Source organism: Pelodiscus sinensis, chromosome 7 (genome assembly GCF_049634645.1).
Source record: "Pelodiscus sinensis isolate JC-2024 chromosome 7, ASM4963464v1, whole genome shotgun sequence".
Taxonomy (NCBI): domain Eukaryota; kingdom Metazoa; phylum Chordata; order Testudines; family Trionychidae; genus Pelodiscus; species Pelodiscus sinensis.
The window spans coordinates 26,499,866-26,518,966 of NC_134717.1; the positions used below are offsets into that span (position 1 = coordinate 26,499,866).

The 19,101-nt window shown below is 43.7% G+C and overlaps 1 protein-coding gene across 3 annotated transcripts in view; it reads left to right on the plus strand.

Moving 5' to 3' along the window:
- The first annotated feature begins 1,352 nt into the window (after window positions 1-1,352).
- Window positions 1,353-19,101, plus strand: part of LYPD6 (LY6/PLAUR domain containing 6) — a 75,519-nt gene continuing 57,770 nt past the window's right edge. Inside the window, exon 1 of one of the 3 annotated variants that reach the window (XM_014574855.3) lies at window positions 1,353-1,582. The gene's annotated coding sequence lies outside the window, so the exon portion shown is untranslated. Of the gene's footprint in view, window positions 1,583-2,107; window positions 2,737-11,863; window positions 12,103-19,101 lie in introns of those variants that run through there. The other 2 variants (XM_006125633.4, XM_014574854.3) reach the window with 2 other exon arrangements.

Genomic DNA, 19,101 nt, shown 5'->3' on the forward strand with positions numbered 1-19,101 from the left:
GTGCTTCATCATCCCATACACGTTTTCCCCAGGAAATAAGGAAAAATTGGCCCTGGGATGAGAATGCAGATGTTAATACTTCTGTCTTTGAGACACACAAATATCTAGGTTTCAAAATGAACTATAAAAGAAAAGCATTTAGATACAATTCTATGCTTACTTAAGAAAGATTCTAATCCCTGTGCTGGTTTACAAAGAACACTCGGCATAAAATCTGGCAGTAGATGTGTTTGTTCTGTGAAAGCATCCTCTGCTGGGTTGGAGAAATTAATTTACTATGTTTAATTTTGTTTCTCCATGCTAAAACTGACAAATTAGAGCCCAAAAGGTAAGGTGATAGGACAGAGATCTTTGCAAATGAGGGAGTGGATGAACTCAAGGGACATAATATTCCATGTACTAATGGGATATGGGTTATGCTAATCTGTTAGATCTTCTAAATTTGAGGCACATGCTTTATAATAACACACTGTGCACAAGAAAATATGGAGTACACACAATAACTCTTTTGTGTATTACAAAAACTTTGTTTTTGAGGGCAAGGATCTGTTAAAATGAAACAATTTTAGAAATGCAAAACATGCCTTTTTTTTCAAAATTAACACTCATATTTTGAGCAGCAAATGTATAAATTAAGACACATTTTAAGTGATAAAACAAAACCCAGTTCACCGTTAGGTATGAATACAAAACAAAGCAGAATTCTACTAGAATTGACAGTTATCTCTTCTTTATATGGCTCAACTCTTTTTCGTTTCTTTACCTTACTTTTGTACATGGGATTTTGGGGGAGGGGTCTGGTATAATTTCCCTTTTGTTTTTTGCCATTCGACTAGTTGTAAAAATTAATTTAGAATAACGCTGATGGGAGGAGGGCAGGTTGAGTAATAGGCATTTTAATAGAGTTACCACCTCCACAGGATTTAAACCACACAATTTTTGAAAAAGTGCCAGACACTTTAGCCACCAGACTACAGCTTATTTGATTAGCATCCTGGAAATTTTCAAGTACTGTAATGAGTCCCAGAAGACTTCCCAATATAATAAATGCTTCCTGGAAGGGCTATAAAATTAATGGGGAAATACGTATCCTTTAGTTCATACTCAGATGACAGGACAGCCAGCTTTAATTGAATAGGGGACGCGAGAAGAAAAGGGAAACGGACCAAACTCTCCATCCCCCTACATTTTGGCTCGATTATTTTGAAAACGTTCTGGGTCTCGGTGGGGTCATATCCGAGACGCCCCGGCTCGTTGTGTTCAGTAACATCCTGGGCACTTCCCTTCCCTGTTCCTAGGGCTTCCATCCTACTGCGGCCAGCGCAGTCCGCAGCCGGGAGACCTCTGTGTGGGTCCTGCCGTTCGGGGTCAGACTAGGAGCCCAGGCTCCTTCCCCGTTGGGGCGCAGGCTGGACAGCAATCCGGCAGCGCTCTCCACGCTTTGCTGTAGGGGGCAGCCGGTGCTGTGCGCACCCGGCGCTGGCTGGCTCTGAACGTAGCGGTGTCCGGCTGTGAATGCCGTGGTGTCCTGGAGCGAGCAGGGCTCTGCCAGGCTGTGCTGCCCTGGGCGCACCTGGCGCAGGTAAGGGCGACGAGGGGCGTGAAGACACCAGGGGAGCTGGATGAAGTGACGGAGCCCGGCGTGGCAGCAGGGGGAGCGGGCGTGAGAAGCCTGCGCACAAGCTGAGGAAGCAGGAGGTGCGAAAGGAGACAATGGGCAAGGCTGGGGCGCAGCACGGCGGGGTAGCAGGTGCAAAGGGGCGCGGGTGGGCTGGCTGGGCGTGGGGGCAGGGGAGAAGCTGGGTCACTTGTCCCAGGGCATCAGAGAGAGCTGTGGTTCCTGGGGGCACTGGGGCACAGCTAGCGGGGGAGTGGGGCTTGGTCATGGGGAGGAGGAGGGGGGGTTCTTGGGTAGTGGCAGGTTGGGGGCTCCGGACGCCTGTCCCAGGCTGGTGTGGACGGATCTCATTCAGAGCGCTTGACTCAGGTGAGCCAGTGAAGGTGATGGTGGGCGCGGGAGGGTTTTGGGCTGCTTGAGGGGAGAGTTTAGAGCTCTTCTCTTGTGGAAGGTGAAGGGGCTTGGGCAGCTGGGCGCGCTTGTCACTGGGCTAGCGGGGTCCTGGAAAGGTGTGTGTGTGTGTTTTTAACAGCTGAAAATTAGGCTTGTGTCCTGTGGCGGGATCTGGGAGGATTTGGGTATTCGGAGTGATTGTCTTAGGGAGGGCACGGTGTTGCTGGTTGGATTTTCCTTTTCAGTATGTGGAGGGAAAATTCAGCCTCCCTCCCCTAGCGGGTTTGAGGGCCATCGCAGTTCCAAGAGCTGTCCTACTCCAGGAGTGCAGCCAGCCTCTGGAGCCAAGGAGCGGCTTGGCAACAGGTAGGTAAGTCCCTCCTAACAGGACTGATTGAGTCCACGCAAGACTTGCTATCTCTCCGAGCCCCTCCTACCCGCACAGGCAAATGACAACCTGCTTTGCGGCAAGCCTCGCCGAGCGACTCTGTTTCACAGCTGATCGGACAGCCACGCTAATTGACTAGCCAATTAAAAAGCACACTTGCAACTTAGCCTTGCCCTCGGCCTTCTGATTGGCTGAAGGTGTTGAGAGGCTGGGGCCTTGGCAGGCTCTGCGTTCCAAAGCCCGGAGGACTGTTGCATTGCGTACAGCCTGAGTAGTTGCGTTGTGCATTCGTGGGATGGGGCGGCTGGCTGGAGGGTGGAGTTGGTGCGTTGCTCTGGTGAGTAAAGCTTCTGCCCTGTGTTTAATTGAACACAAAGAAAAGGAAGTTCAAGTGCAGAGAACGGGTGCACATGCAGACTGAGAGGGCCCTGGAGGCATGCTGCGTCCCAGATATTTTTTTTTAAAAGCAGCAGCAAATAAAATGCTTGGGTAATTTATTTCAAGTTTATCTCAGGAGCTGTATTTTTTTATTGTGTGTCTGCTTTTCACATTACACGGAAGTAATGTCATTGTCACTGAATAGTCCAAGGTGTTGGGAAGCTTAAGGGGTTAGAACTAATGCAGCTTTTCTTCTCTTGGGAACTTTAGTGCCTCTGATAGCTGGTAAAATACAAATTAGTTTCTTATGAATATCAGAGCCAAAGCAAATAAATCCGGCCGAGTATGGATTGCGCTGCAAGGATGTCAGGAAGGGATATTTTTTGCTGATAACAGAAAACATGCACGAGTCAAATGTGGTGGTATTTGTCAACTACAGAACTGTGTGTGCTTAAATGAGAATTTACAAAGAATGAGGTAAAAATCCTCCCTAATTTACTATATTCAATTTGCATAGCAATATGAATTCAAAGTGAAACTGTCTGGCTTTATTATCACTTTGTGTTTTGTAAGTAGATACTCTAGTAGAGCATTTGGTAGAGAAAGCTATGATGATGGAAAAATAGTTTCACATGTAACCTTTCACATGATCAGCTCTTTAAAAAGATTATCTTTTGGATTCAAATTGTTCATGTTGGTCTATGTTCAAAGATGGTTTGTTTGTTTACATATGAATAAAGCTTTTCAGCCATTGAATCCCCCTCTCCTTCCAGGAAAATGGAAAATGCGCACACATATAAATAGGCATGAAATGACTGGCAAAAACTGGGCTATATCAAATCCACACATTTTCCCACTTCCTTTGGGGAAAAAAAACCCTTTTTTTTCCCCATACAGCCAACTAAAAAAAGCTAAACTCTTAAATTTTGAATGCAAATTGGCCTCTGTGAAAAGTTTCTCCACAACAAATTTGAAAAAATGGGTTGGCTATTGATAACATTTGAACTGAATGATTGAAAATTAACTATTGTGCATATGTGATGTAACATTTCACGTAGTCTGAAGGTGAAATCCTGACTTTGTTGATATCTATATGAAAGTCTTACCATTGTTATTGACTTCAATGGAATCAGGATTTATCCCTCATGAGCATTTACACTTCAGAAGAGATGCTGTGTGAATGTTCTTTCAGGAGTGTGCATTTGTTAATTTATATTTTAAAGAGATAAATGTATGCACCTTTTAAAGACTTGAGAATTAGGTACCTGGGTGATTTTTGAAAATCCCTCTTCATGCCTGCTTGCATCTTTAGTTTCCCCGAAGTCTTTAAAGATCTGTCCCTTAGAAGGCCTATATTATCTTAAGGTAGCAAAGAGGCATCTTTTCCCTCTTTATTTAAAAAAAAAAAAACAACCATGGAAATTAAATGAAGGAAACTTCATTAATCTGGCACAATGAATGCAGTTAAAAATTGAAATGGGTCTATTCAAAGAACTTAATGGTTTGTTTCCTGACTTTCTAATATATATTAATTATACAACTTTAAGATCACATTAATTAACGAAGTTATTTGTATTTATTATATTCCAGGTATGTGTACTAATGAATATTTTATGTAAATACAATTTTAAAAATCACTGACATGTAGTACTATGTGTTTAAGCTGCTTTATAACTGAAATAATAATTTACTCCATATCCATGTTGCAGTAGAAATATGAAATTACAGATCTTTTGAAATTTAATTTGCTACATAGTGCTACTGAATTCTTGTAGAATGTGTGTCAAAAACTATTTAGACATGTATAAGCAATTAATTAGTGTGATGGAACCTCATTCAGTAAAGAAAACTGTTATTGGAAACTTGTATTAGGTTATGAAATATCCTGAAAGAATACAGCGTTAATGGCATTGAATATGTGCGCTTAAGACCATAATGGTTCCTCTGATCTATTATGATCTGTGCAGTCATTGTGGATACAATACAGTGAAAATATCACCATGGTTTTATTTCGGTGTCAATGGTGTGTTGTGCCAAAACTTATTTAGCAACTCATTCATCCAATACATTAAATAGACTATGAATCAGCTTCTTGCAGGTGCATACTTGTGAAGCACTGAAAGATCTCTAAAAACATTCACAATCCTTTCCATTTGATTTAATGAACATTAACTTATTTATATAAAGTAAGACAGCTTAAGATTTAGTTCTGTTTCTGATTAAATCAGTGGCAGTTTTGCCACTGCTTTCAAAGAGAGCAAGAGTTAGCCCAGCAATTTGGTGCCTGATATTCAAAATTAAACAAGCAATTATGCTAAAAAATGCATAACTGATTTGTCTACGCATTTACTGCAATTAAGTGTGCAGATTGGTAATTGAATGTGTAACTGGACATTTCCACATTCAACTGACAATTTATTATTGAATTCACATAATTATGCATGCAATTGGACATCTAAATATGAAAATAAAGTCCTTTACAATTAGCAAAAAGAAATTAGTCTGATGTATGCATTTATGGCTTTCAAACTCTCATATTAAAATTGAAGCCTTTGTGGAATTCCAGGCAAATTTTAAAATGAATATCATAAGGGTCTCATCAATTATTACTACAGTTTTTTCCCAACTGTGTTTTGTTCATACATTTTCAATTTTATTCCTGTAGAATTTATATTTGGCACACAGATCCTACTGCTTTGATTGCATTAGAAATAAATATGGATAAGTACGTATCTATAAAGCATGCTTCACCACTGTGTACTCCAGTTTTATATCCGTGTAACTGCATTGTTTTCAGGCCCTTGAGATGCATTGATTTTTCTTGATTTCTAATATAGAAATGTAAGGGTATTTATCCATGTCCAATATCTGAAAAGCACATTTAAGACAGAACTGAAATATTCATGCCAGTATTCCTGCTTATCAGTCAGCACACAGCACTACATTAGTATTAAAAAAAGAAAAAAAAAAAACCCCACAGGGAAATGAGCTGATTTAAAAATCATTTGACCATGTGCTATTTCTTGTCAGTTTGTATGTAAGTTATGTGCAAGTCTGTGAAATGTATGACTAACAAGTACCTAATAAATTTACGCTGCTACTGTGGATTGAAAGAAGTATGGCACAAGTATGTTTCTTATGTCTGTGGGTTAATATTTATTAGGTATTGAACAAAATGAATATAATACAGTGGCAAATCACTTGTGAAAAGGCTATCACCTTATTAATAAACAGAGGAACAGCACATCTTATTAAGTCTCAGATAAAATAGAGTGTTAAAACACCCTGAAATAATTTTTACACAGATCTATCATCCAATCAAACCCTAACTGTGGTTTTAAGAGGCGGATGTTAGGGGTGCATTTATCCCTTTGATTATGTTGGTTTTTTTTAACCTATATTAAACAGACTGCATGAGGGAGAGCGCTCTCCTTTTTGCTCTGTAGAAGTAAAGGGCCTGTTCTTCTATGAAATGACACTTTAGTTATCAATTTAGATTCTGTCATTAAGATGATTTCTAATGTTCATTTGCTGGTTCCTGATTCTAATATTGTCCGCCTCCTATGTGTTCAGAATTCTCCACTGATCTCAAAGAACATTTCATGCAGTCAGGGAGAGCAGAAATTGGAGCTGAAATCTGCCATGATGCTCCAAGAGTGGAATTTGACCATAAAAATAGATGTATTTCAATGTTGTTTGTTGTCAATAGTACAGGTGAGTTGGAATGGGCAAGAAAGATATTCTGTACTGAGCCTAACAAAATGAAAATTGGTTTGATCAAAAAGTGAATTAAGAATAAATTTCATGAGTGAAAAATATTTGCCTCACTTCCTTAAATATAATCCCATTTTATTACCATTAAATGCTGCATGGGGTCAGAACCACAACTGTGTTGACTTCCAGCTCTTGTTTGGTGGGCTTTGAACCAGAGGTCCAGTTTTTTTTTAAAGAGACAGTGCCATATTGAAACCCTCCCGAAGGTGTCCCAATTTTATTTAAAATAGGCAAAATTGTCTTGAATTTTGTGTCCCTTCTGACCCTCCTCAGTACTAGCACTTTCTGCTGCCTACTACTGGTGTTGATGGGATGGGGGTGGTTGTGCAAGGCCAGTGGTGGAGCAGTGCTGCAGTTTGCAGGACCAGCTGCTCCCTCCGCTGGTCCAACAGTGCACTTCCCACTGTGTGCCAGCTCTGACAGCAGAGACCCACATTTTGGTTAGAATCCTGTTTCCAGCGTCTGGAGAATGTGAGCAGACACCAGGCAGCGGTCAGTTATGTTTCACCTCTGCTGTCCACCCATTGGCCCTTTACATAATTTCACTCTTTCCCTGCTTTACCCCTTCATCCCCAGCCCCGTTGCTACTCCATCTGTCCCCTAGCAGGGAGTATCTCGTTCCCAGTGCTCTGAGGAGAACCAGTGCTTGGCTGGAGCGCTCAGTTAACCAAAAACTGGCCACCAGGCTCCTTCCTTCCTCAGGAAGTTCCAAGACCCTCCAGCTTAGGGCACTGCATATGCCAAAGCCCTTCATAGCACTGCAATGGGTAAGCCTCTCTGTCCCTCAGTGAAATTGTGCGTGTGTGCGCACACGTGCAGGGGGAAGGGGGAGGAAGAGCGAGGTCTGAGAAGCAATTTCCAGCCTGTTTGTGCTCCAACGCTGCAGGCTCCACTGCAGCCCCCAGGGCAGAGGCTTAGCACCCTTTTCACACATGCCCACTCTATGCCCTGTCACCAGAGAGTGCAGGGCTGCTTCATCTCCTAAGCACACTGTCCTGCTGAGCCACCTCTCTGGTTAGAATCACTGAAGCCCCTGCAGTCAGGTTCCCTGGGCCCTGGTGCACAGTGCATCCTTAGGGCTTACCCCCTTCCTACTAGCATTGTTGCTGGGGGATAGGAGACAGCTGGGTTATGTTGGAGACCAGCAGCAACCTGGAGGTATTAGCTGCTGTTCTACATTGTGCAGGCAGGAAGGGATGAACTGCTTCCTGCCATTTTGGGGAGTGGGAAAGAGAGGGAGAGCTCTGCAAAGTCACAGGTCAGGTCATCTGCCTCCTCCCCTCCCTGCACTGTGTGGCTCCCATCCTTTCCCTCCTGCTGCTAGCCACATTCTGGTGAGAATCTTGGTAGAAATCAGGGGGTGGGGGCTGTGACCCTGCATTCCCCCTATCCATGTGTTCTTTTTGAAACAGACAGTGCCAGGCAGAAGCATGGAGGGCAGAGTGCACTAAGTAGTTCTGGTCGATCACCCCCCTCAATGTGAGAGAGGTATATGGGAGAGTGTGTATGTCTCCCCTCCCCATGAGAATCCTGAAGACTTAAAAATAAGAAGGTAAATTTAAAAAATCCTCCAACTATGGAATGTTTATTTTTAACTGGGGCTCAGTGAACCTGATGTTAATTTGAGTGTTTGTACTTCATGGTTCTGGTTGGTTGCTGTTGTACTCGCTTGAATACAAGTACAGGCAGTCCCCGGGTTACGTACAAGATAGGGACTGTAGGTTTGTTCTTAAGTTGAATTTGTATGTAAGTCGGAACTGGTACATATTGTACCCCAGGTGTCCCCGATTCAGCCACTGCTGAAACTGACCAGCGGCTGACTACAGGAAGCCCGAGGCAGAGCTGCTTTGCCCTGGGCTTCCTGGAATCAGCTGCTGATCAGTTTCAGCAGCAGCTGACTTGGGGACGCCTGGGACAGAGCAGCTGGGGCACTGCCAGGTTGGTCCCCGCAGTGCCGAGGTGCGGTGCTGCGGGGACCAACCCGGCAGCACCCCAGCTGCTCTGTCCCAGGCGTCCAGATTCAGCCGCTGTTGAAACTGACCAGCAGCGGCTGAATCGGACACGCCTGGGGCAGAGCAGCTGGAGTGCTGCTGGGTTGGTCTGGTAGCGCCAACCCTTGGCGTGGCGGGACCAACCTGGCAGTACCCCAGCTGCTCTTGGGGATGCCTGGGGCAGAGCAGCTGGGGTGCTGCTGGGTTGGTCCCGCAGCACCGCACCTCGGTGCTGTGGGACCAACTCGGCAGCCCCCCAGCTGCTCTACCCCAGGCGTCCTGATTCAGCTGCTGCTGAAACTGACCAGTGGCGAGAAAAGCCTGGCTTGCTGGGGGAGGGGGGCGCACTAGCTGTGCCCCCATTCCCCCCCCAGCAGACCAGGCTTTTCTCGCCACGGAGGACCCCCCTCAGCAGACCAGGGAGACGGGGCGGCAGGACCGCCGAGACGTGGGCGGTTGGACCGCAGCGCGTCCTCCGTGGCTTTGCTCCGCGTCTCCCTGGTCTGCTGGCGAGAAAAGCCCTGTTCGTAAGTAGGGATCCGACGTAAGACGGATCCACGTAACCCGGGGACTGCCTGTACTTTACTGGGTGTCCCATGTTTAGCATAGGGAAATATGGTCACCGTAATCATTTGGTTACCACAATTGCATGTTTAGTTAGAGCAACACAGCATGTATAAGTAACCACAATTTATTGAACATGATACTATCAGGTTTTTGCTCATCTGAGTAGTCAGTGGGATGATTTATATGAGTAACTGATGTGAGAGTAGGACCTGGCCCACAGTGAACTGCTCTGAGAAGTTACAAATGAATTCCTGTTCCTTATATTTTGATTCTGTATTACTCAATAAGATATTCAATGTTAGGATACTGAAAGACATATTTAATTAACATGAAATCCACCTCCTCTTTGACAACCCCTTGGTGGTTGACATGGGTCAAGACTATTTTATACAATGACCATCTGTAATAGTGACAGATTGTTTCCCATTATGAAAACATGTTTACAAAACGGAGAGTCAAGAAGACAGCACAAAGAGTGTACAAGTAATTTATAAATCACTATATTGTGGATAGATTTTCTTATTAGGCAATATTGTCCTATACTGTATTGTAATCAAAGTAGAGTAACAACACAATAGTGTATTAACAAAAATTTATTTCATACTTGTTTTTTATCTCCATAGTTCAGCACTTTTCTTCTAGTTTGACATTTTCCTACATGACTTGTTGGAGAACTCTCATTTTCATACTGATAGTATTTACTGATTTCTTTTCCATTTAGAGTAGAAATAGAGCTCATATGAACTCTTCCTTCTTCTCTTCTCTGCCTCGTTTACTTTGCTCTATGGAATGTTTGATGTGCTTTTCACATGGCAGAAAATTGGATTCTTAACATTAAATACACTTTTTTCATCATAAGAGATGTTTTCAGTTGTCCCAGGTAAATAGCCTTATTCACATCATTATTACATGTTTATTTTGTTGTATCTAATACACTGTTTTCATGTTGTTCACATGGAAGTGCTGAGGTTGTCACTTGTATGCTTCAGATATACAGATAAGTAAATGGTCCACTATGAAACAATACCATATAGCACTATGAGCCTTTTAAATATTTTGCTGTGTCTACATGCTGAAGGAATATACAGTGAGCTGTCTTTTTGTTCAGTGGTTGTACGGTGCTTAGCACAATGGACGACTGTCTGTGATCAGGACTCTTAGGTACTACAGTAATACAAATAACTAAACAATAACTATCTCTTTTGTACTGAAGTCACCACTTCCCACTGAAGAACTTTGCAATAAGCAAAGACTTCTTATAACTGGTTTTGCAATTTGTGCTTTGTTAGGCCTTAATCTTGTATAGTTTCAACGTTCTGTTTCTCTGAGTTGCTTTGCTTTATCTGAATTCACTGTAATAGCATTTTTATTAATATTTACTTCTATTACCACAGAGCTCTGATGCCTCAGTTAGCTTCCTCACTTGAAGTGTGCAGTCTGCTGAATTGTAACACTTTGAATATTAAGCAGTAGTCCTGAATTTATCTATAGTATGTATATAAACTTTCTAGCATACTGCTCCATCAGCAGCATTTCAAAATAAACACAGGCCGATTTCCATTACATTTAAATGATCCCATTAAATTGAATGGGAGTCTGCATTGAAGTAAATTGGAAGGATATAGGACAATTATGAATACATCTCATATTTTCACTTTTCCTTTTTCATATGTATCCAAGCTTCACAGATCTCATTCTGCATTACATTTAAATTTGAGGAGTCAAATTCTGCTCTCTCCTAGTTGGAGGGTGTAGGAATGTTGGCAAACATGTTATTTTGTAAATGTGTAACCACTGAATTTTTAAGCAGTTACACGTTTTCACACACAGGGGCAGGCGGGAGCGAGTGCTCATGGGGAGCCAGCTTTTAAGCTGGTTTCACGTGTGTACTGTCTCCTGCCAGCCTCCCCCCATGCGACTGCCTCTGTGGGAGGCAGAGGTGGTGGTGGGGGGGGGGGGGGCAGACAGCTACCCGGGAGCCAGCATGCGTATCGGCTCCCACCAGTTCCTTCAGCTTGTGCTGCCGCCTCTGTAGGCGGCTCTGTAGGAGCCTGTATGTGCAGAGAGCCATCTTGAAAGCTGGCTTCCTGCGTGTATTGGCTCCTGCCTGACCCCTCATCTTCTGTGCCGCTGCCTTTCTATCAAAGGCTTTTAAGCTGGCTCCTAACCCCCTTTCCCGCCCTTGTTGCCTCTGATACAGAGGCAGCAAAGGGGTGGGTACGTGTCGTCATGAGAATTAATTCAATGAGTCCAGGCTTATTGGCTAATCATGTGAACGACTACACACTAATATCCTTACTTCCAACCTACTGTCTTGAATAGATTTAGATTAAATGTAGGTCTTGTCAGAATTCAGTGACAAGCATTTAATCAGTCTACTACTACAGGTTGGAGCTCCTTATTCTGGCACTCTTGGGACCTGACTGATCCTGGATGAGGGAGTCTTCCTGAACAGAGAAGGTCATTTCTGGACCCTCTGAACCTCCCTGTCTGCTCCTACACAGGCTTCTTGGCTTCCCTCGCAACCCAGCTGGACTGTGTTTTGCCCCCACCCTGCATAGTGCCAGGCTCCCAACCCCACTCCCAGCCCCTGCAGTGTGCCGGGTCTCTGATACTGGAACTATTGCCTGTCCAGAGAGCTCCAGTTTAGAGATACAACTTGTACTGTTATTATTTGTATGCTTAGCTAACAGCAGTACAAAGGGAAAATGCCATAAGGAACAGTTGTAGGGCATGCATTTTACTGATTGGCAGCCATAGATGTTGAATGGTGCCCTCCTAGTCTGAATTTATTAGGTTGGGAAATTGCTGGCAGCATAAATCTTAAGTATTTACAAAAGAGAAAGTTTATAAAATGACTTGTGTTTTGTTCCAACAGTGGCATTTCTGAACTAAGATGTGAAATTAATCATTGTGCATAAGAAGAGGAAATATGTGAATTGGTTACAAACTTTCACATCTGGAAACGTTCTCTATTGCACTTGAAATGAAAAGTAAGATTCTTAAATCTAAGGCCCATTTAAACTCTGAGTTGTCCTGGCTTTTTGCATTCAAAGGAGAGTAAGGCTGGATTCCCATGATCTTTCTTACATTATCATTTCCTAGGTTTAGTTATTGATGTTTGTAATGCTGTAAGGACAGTTCAGATATTTCTTTCTCTAAACTGAACTTGCATGCTCCTGTCGTGTTGTTTAGTCTCTGAAGTGTAACTTGTAAAAAATAAGCTCTTTGGTGATGTTTAAATATTTGTGGAGTTTTTTTTTCTTGGTTACTGGGGTATTACTTTTTAATGTTTCTCTTCAATATCACACTTTTACAGCTTTAAAGGGTTTCATTGGAAATTGTTGGTTTAACATACTACAATTTGAATCTTATTTTCCGGTAATAAATAGTTCATATTGTAATTCTGGCTCAAACTCTCTGTGGTTTGTATCTTGTACAATGGAGACTAAATTGAAGTCTGTGAGACTCAGTGCAGGTGAAGGGGTCATTAAATATAGATCCAGTTACAACATTAGGGTCTTTATTTGGGAATTGTGTATCTTTGCATTTGGCCACTAAAACTCTGGATAATAGCATCCACAAAGCTCTCAATCACTTGAAAATGAGTTTTTTGTGTAAATCCATGTTTTTGACACTTAGCTCAGAAAATTTGTGAACACTGAATAGTTCTAACTCATCCAATTACATTTTTTCTTTTCTAAAATTATATCAGATTTACTGCCCGAATTAAAAGAATTAAGTTCAATTTAAAGGTAATTATTGGAATTATTATAAGTGGAATTGCACCTTTCTACTATGTTGTTGTAGTTCCAATATTTGTATCATCTTTGTTCTTTGTCTGTTCCGATTCTTGTTTACCATTCTGAGGTTGAGAGTCCCCCTCCCCCGGTCCTGAGGTCACCTAGTATACAGACTCCATTTTTTTTTCATGAGTAGCCTAGAAATATCATTTAACATTATCAAATAAACATACAGTATGTGTAATTAAAATATTTACATTATTGATCATCATCCCCAGAAGGTCAGCCTACAATCAGTAGAGGTCAAATGTCTTTACAAAGAACGTCAGTATCATTATTCGCTGTTTTACAGATGGAGAAACTGAGGCCCAGAAGTCATCAGGGTCTGAGGCAGAAGCAGGAATAATACTGGGGGCTCTTAAGTCCCACGTCCAAATTATCCACCAGTTCACATTGACTCCCAATTACAATGCAATTTGTTTCTGCTAAGCAAGGCTGCCCTTAGGGGAGTGTGAGGCCTGGGACTAATCAACCTCCCCTCTAGTCTCCTTGCTCTCCTGCACTGCACTTACTGTCTTGCTCTCCCTCCCACTCACTGTCTCACCCAACTGCCTCCTGCCTCTTCACCTGAATATCAGGACAAATGGCGTCATGATTGTATATTGGTAGGGTTGCCAGGTGTCTGGTTTTCAGGCCCTCTGTCCAGTAAAAAAAATCCAGAAAATACTGGACACGTGCAATTTCCGGTATTTCCTGGTTTTTCTGGCTGGGTGCTGGCCGGAGGGTGGGGGGAGTGACTGGGAGGCGGGGCACGATTAGGACTGGGAGTCCTGGTTGCGTGTGAGGAGGAGGGGCAGCCTGGTCCATGCTCCTGCGTGCTGGTCAAGCGCATGGTGGAGCCGCAGCCGGACTGACTCACACGGGACGGGAACGCCCTGAGTTCTGCATAGCCTGGGTCAGTCCTGCTCCCTGCTGGCTGATTCGCTCCCCTGCCCCCTCCTAGCAGGCTGGTTGGTTGATTCTTCCCGACTTCTCCTCCCTGTCTTCCCTGGCCAGTCCCTCTCCCCCTCCCCCCCCCTCCAGCCCCGCCGCCAGCTCTGCCTCCTGCTGGCCGGTTCCTGCTCTGGATTTTTCCCGGCCAACCCCGCTGCACCCCCCACCAGCCCTGCTTCTGGTGGCCAGATCTCCCTCCTCCTCCTGAGCTTCCCCGACCAGTTCTACCCCGGCCATACCCCCCCCCCCCCGATAGCCCATGGCCAGCCCTGTTCCGCCCGCCCTCCTCTCCCCCCGACGACCAGTCCTGCTTCCCGTCGCCCCCTCCCAATCTCCCCCGGCCAACCCTGCTGCCCCCCCGCTCTGTTTCCCGCCCCCCCCTCCCGGCCGGTCCCTTCCCCCCTCCCCCCATGAAGCGTGTCCGGTATTTTTTTTTTTATGACTACCTGGTAACCCTATATATTGGTCAGGGTGTAAGACAAAGGGCTAAATATTGGGACAGCACAGATTTTTTTTTATCAATGGCCCCTCAAAGCGCAGGGCTGGGATGGTTGCCCTAATTTGCCCTACCCAAGGGGCGGCTCTTCTGCTAAAATCAAGCATACTAATTTGATAGGCCTCAGTCTGGCTAAAAACTTAAAGTTAGGCATGTGGTTAACAATTGTACATTGTCTCACTGTGGCTAAGCATATGCTTAAATGTTTATTGAATCAGGGATTTATTGTGTCACTCCTTTGTCAGGGGGAAGGATGGCTTCTTATAAGGCCTGGGGCTGGGAGCCGAGAGATCTGAGACTTTTTCTGACCCATCAGTTAGTTGTATGTGGCCTGTGGCAAGTTCATTATTGCTTTCTCTATGTTGTAAGTTGACAAGGGAATTTGAGAGTTCTTTGCATATTTCCATGTTGAGCTCTGGGGACATCTGGGCAGACTGGTAGTGGGGATGGACAGTAACCTACAAGATTTCTCCTCCAGTAAAAAGGATAACATTTGTATTTTGCTAGCTTTCGTTTCAATTGGGATTGCAGTTTACAATATGTATTCAAAGACTAGGTAATGTGTTCTACGATGAAAAATGATCCATTAGTCAAAACAAAACAAAAACACAAACAAAAAAAACCAAACCCCCGAAACAAAAAACAAACCATATAAAAACAAATTCCACTGGGTGGTTCACAGTGTCTCATTATTCTGAGGTCTCTCTGGCTACATCTACCAAGCAGTGTTATTTTGCAATGACGTCATATATTCCGAAATAACGTAGTGTACATCTACACAGCAAGCCTGTAATTTCAAAATAAATTTGAAATAACGGGCTTCTTACTCTGACTCCTATAACCCTCATTATATGAGGAGTAAGGGAAGTTGGGGGAAGAGTGCTCTATTTCGAAAAAACTGCTGTGTAGACAGTGACAAATTGAAATTAATCTATTTCGACTTGGGCTACACTAATTGTGTAGCTTAAGTTGAGTAGCTTATTTTGCGTTTAGCCCTGCTTTGTAGATGTGCCCTTTGTGTCTGTCTTCATCCAGTATGATAGTGTAATGATATGAAGTGTCCTAAATTCAATTTGGGTGCCATGCAAGCACAGTATGAAAGTTGCTAATATGATAGTAGTTTTGTCTTGACTTAGACACTTGTAAATTGCTACTGAATTTGAGGGCCCACTTTTAAATAAACTGCTCTTTTCCCCCAAAATTTAGAGCAGGAAGATCATTATGCTCAAACTGGCAGAGTATCAACATTTTAATTCCAGTTGATAGGACATAAATTTGGCATAGCAAAATGACTTGATGCTTTCTAGAAACCAAATCTTCCAAATAATTCATTTAAAATTTAAATGTAAATATCTGTTTAATTTCAAGGCATATTAACATTGATGTAAAAGTATCAGATCACGAGTCACTACAAAATGGTCAATCAATGACATTTTTTCTTGTTTTTTTCCGTCTATAGATCAAGGGTAAAATTTTCAAATGTGTCTAACTGATTTAGGAGCTTAAGGCCTTATCTACATTTAAGATTTGCCAGTTTAACTATATTAGTGTAGTTAAACCAGGAAACCTCTCCTAGTATAGATGCAGTTATATCTGTGTTGAAAGATTTATATAGTTTATGCTGGTCTGAGCTATACTGGTAAGCACAGGTTGAATCTCCCAAATCTGGGACTCTGGTCCCGCAACATCCATAGTTGGGCAGTGGGAGACATCCGTGGAGATGGCAGTGGGAGACAGTGTGAGAGCTGGGGAGCTCTGTCTGGCACAGCTGCTGTTGGCACAGCCTGACAGCAGCTAGGGAGCCTCTGACCTGGCCAGAGAACCCCTGACATCAACGGGGCCGGGCCAGGCGTGGCTCGGGAGCCCCCACACCTCCAGGGGAATCCTCGGTGTCAGCTGGGCCAGGCGGCTGGGGAGTCCCGGCCCCAGCCGAGGGGGCTGCTGGCTGCTGAGGGGCTGCCAGCGGTGAGAGGCTCAGCCAGGGAACCTCCAGCAGCAGCAGGACCTGCAGCAGCCAGGTAGCCTCTGCTGTAACCCTGGGAAATCCCCGGTGGCAACGGAGCTGGGGTGACTGGGCAGCACCAGCCCAGAGTGTCCCGGCTGAAGTGGAGCTGGTGGAGGCAGCTGGGAAACCCCAAGGAATTGCTGGTCACAGAAGGGCCATCCCTAGAAAGGTGCGGGATAGTTGGGTGGTCCCTGCTGGAGAACTCCCTGCGGCAGCGGGGCCGCAGCTGCCAGGGAGCCCTGGCTGGGAACCACTGGGCGTGTTGAGGTAGCCTGTAGGCAGCAGCATGAGTAGCCCCTGCCGAGCCAGAGCAGCGCGGGGATCCCGGGAACGGGCAGCCACCGGGGAGCAATGACCTTCCCTGGTCTGACAAACTCCCTAGTTCAGGACAGCTCCCGTCCCAAGGGTGTCAGACCAAGGAGGTCCATCCTGTTCTTTGATTCTAGTGTAATTGCATTGCATTAGGGCTCTTACTGGCATAGCTGGATTGGTAAAAATCATCACCTTCACTAACATAGCTGTGCTGCAAAAACTTTTGTGACTTAGGCACTTAGACATGGGTCCACAAAGGGATTTGGGTACCCATCTGCGACTTTACGCACCGAAAATTAATTCCACAAAGACCCTGTTCAGCTGTCACCGGCTAAACCTGATAGATGGCTAAGTTTCTTACAGTGTGCATGCATAAAGCTATGTAAATTCTGATGCTAGCAGTGGCAAGCAGCTATATTGGGATTCCAGCCAGGATTACAAAGTAGGCATATCTCTGCCTGTCACTCAACTTGTGGGGGCCTGTCTGGTAGGTGTGCCAGGCCACACTCCTAAGCACTCCCTGCTAGCTTGTTTAGATGGCATGTCTCTCCGCCTACTGGATTTGGGGAATCACATTCTTAGGAACTTGTAGGTTCATCTACACTGCAGAACTCCTCCTCTGCAGTAGTGAGTCTCAGAGCAAACTCTTCAAGTGCATTTTATAGAGAAACTGGGCACTTAATTCAGGGCTGTGGATTCCATTGGTGGCCAGGTGCCTGAAATTGGGCATTGATTGTTACAGTGCTGAACCTAAGTCGCCTTTGTGATCTAGTTCTGCGTTTCCTATGTACTTAAGTAATATTTGAAAATTGGGACTCAGACTGCTAAGGTACTTAGCTGCTTTTGAAAATTTTCTCCTTCCAGCACTTTTGAAAATGTTACTTCATGTCTGTTTCCTTCTCGATGGTCTTCTGTTTGCCTGCATATTCTGTAGCAGGCAATGCTCTGCCATGGATCGTGAGACTTATTACAATATAAATCTGAAACTTACACATTTCTCTGGAGAGGGTGTGTGTGATTTATTTATTTTTTTTAAATAAATAAATGGTAGGATGAGGGTCAGGAAAATGTTGCACTAGTCAGGTCAGAATACTTGCTCAAGTTATAACTGCTGCTCGTCTGTCATGAAGTTGCCCTTTTTTGTTCCAGGATCATAAAGAAATGGGGTTAGAGACCCTGAGAGATTTTTTTCAAATGAAGACATTTTGGGTGTGTCTACATTTGCACCCTCTTTCGAGAGAGGAATGCAAATGTAGACATTCGAAATTGCAAATGAAGCTGGGATTTAAATATCCCGTGCTTCATTTGCATATTCACAGACTGGCGCTATTTCAGAATACTTTTCAAAATAAAAAATGCTGTTTAGATGCAGTTATTTCGGGAGAAAACCTTTCTTCCGAAATAACCCTTAAACCTTGTTGTATGAGGAATAAGGGTTATTTCGGAAGAAGGGTTTTCTCCCGAAATAACCGTATCTAAATAGCGATTTTTATTTTGAAATAAAGTATTTTGAAATAGCGCCCGTCTGCAAATATGCAAATGAAGTGTGGGATATTTAAATCCCGGCTTCATTTGCAATTTCGACTGTTTACATTTGCATCCCTCTCTTTAAAGAGGGTGCAAGTGTAGACATACCCTTCTTGAATAATAATGGGAATATCAAATTCTGACTCTTACAGCAGGTTATCTGGACAGAAACCTACAGTTCAGAGGAATACAGACAGACCTGTTCTGCATATCTAGTCATTCCTTTTATTACCTGAAGAAAATAAAAGAAAGCTCAGATTTGTATGCCAGTGGTGCAGAGGGGTGTTAAATCGTGCTCCATTTGAGATGATGCATGCAATCCTCAGGCACACTGGGACCTTTCCTGCCCTTTTAATATTCTGTTTAATTTCTCACACATCTGTTTTTATCCTGAGTAAGTGTTTGAAATTCTTAATTTCTTGTTTTCACTTTTTTAAAGCAAAAGACATTGAAGAGAGAGTCTCTGGTAAATGTCTAGTTTGGATAAACCAGTTTAGGTGCATGTTTTTTCCATCCTCTTTCTTGTAAACAGTGCAATAGGAGGAAAAGCAGGCATGCAATCAGTCATTTAAACAACTACATTGAAATTTGCCCTCTGATTAATTCCTGATACTTTTAACACTGCTGCCTAACATAGTAAGGAGTTCAAAGAGATAAGGTTCCCCCATCCCCGCAAACACTGTAACTGCATAGTTTAACCTACTGCATCTTTGCATCTATATTTTTCTTTAGGTTAGATTGAAGGGAACTCTAGATTCAGGCATTCTGTGTGTGTACTGTGTGCATGAAATTACTCTGGTGTAGAGGGACTGAACAATGCCCTATGCATTGCGTAAGCTGCTCTTAAAGTGTCTGTATAAAAAAAGGCCTTTTCCTTCAACAGATCTGCTCCCTATGTATAGCTTGATTTTGAGTA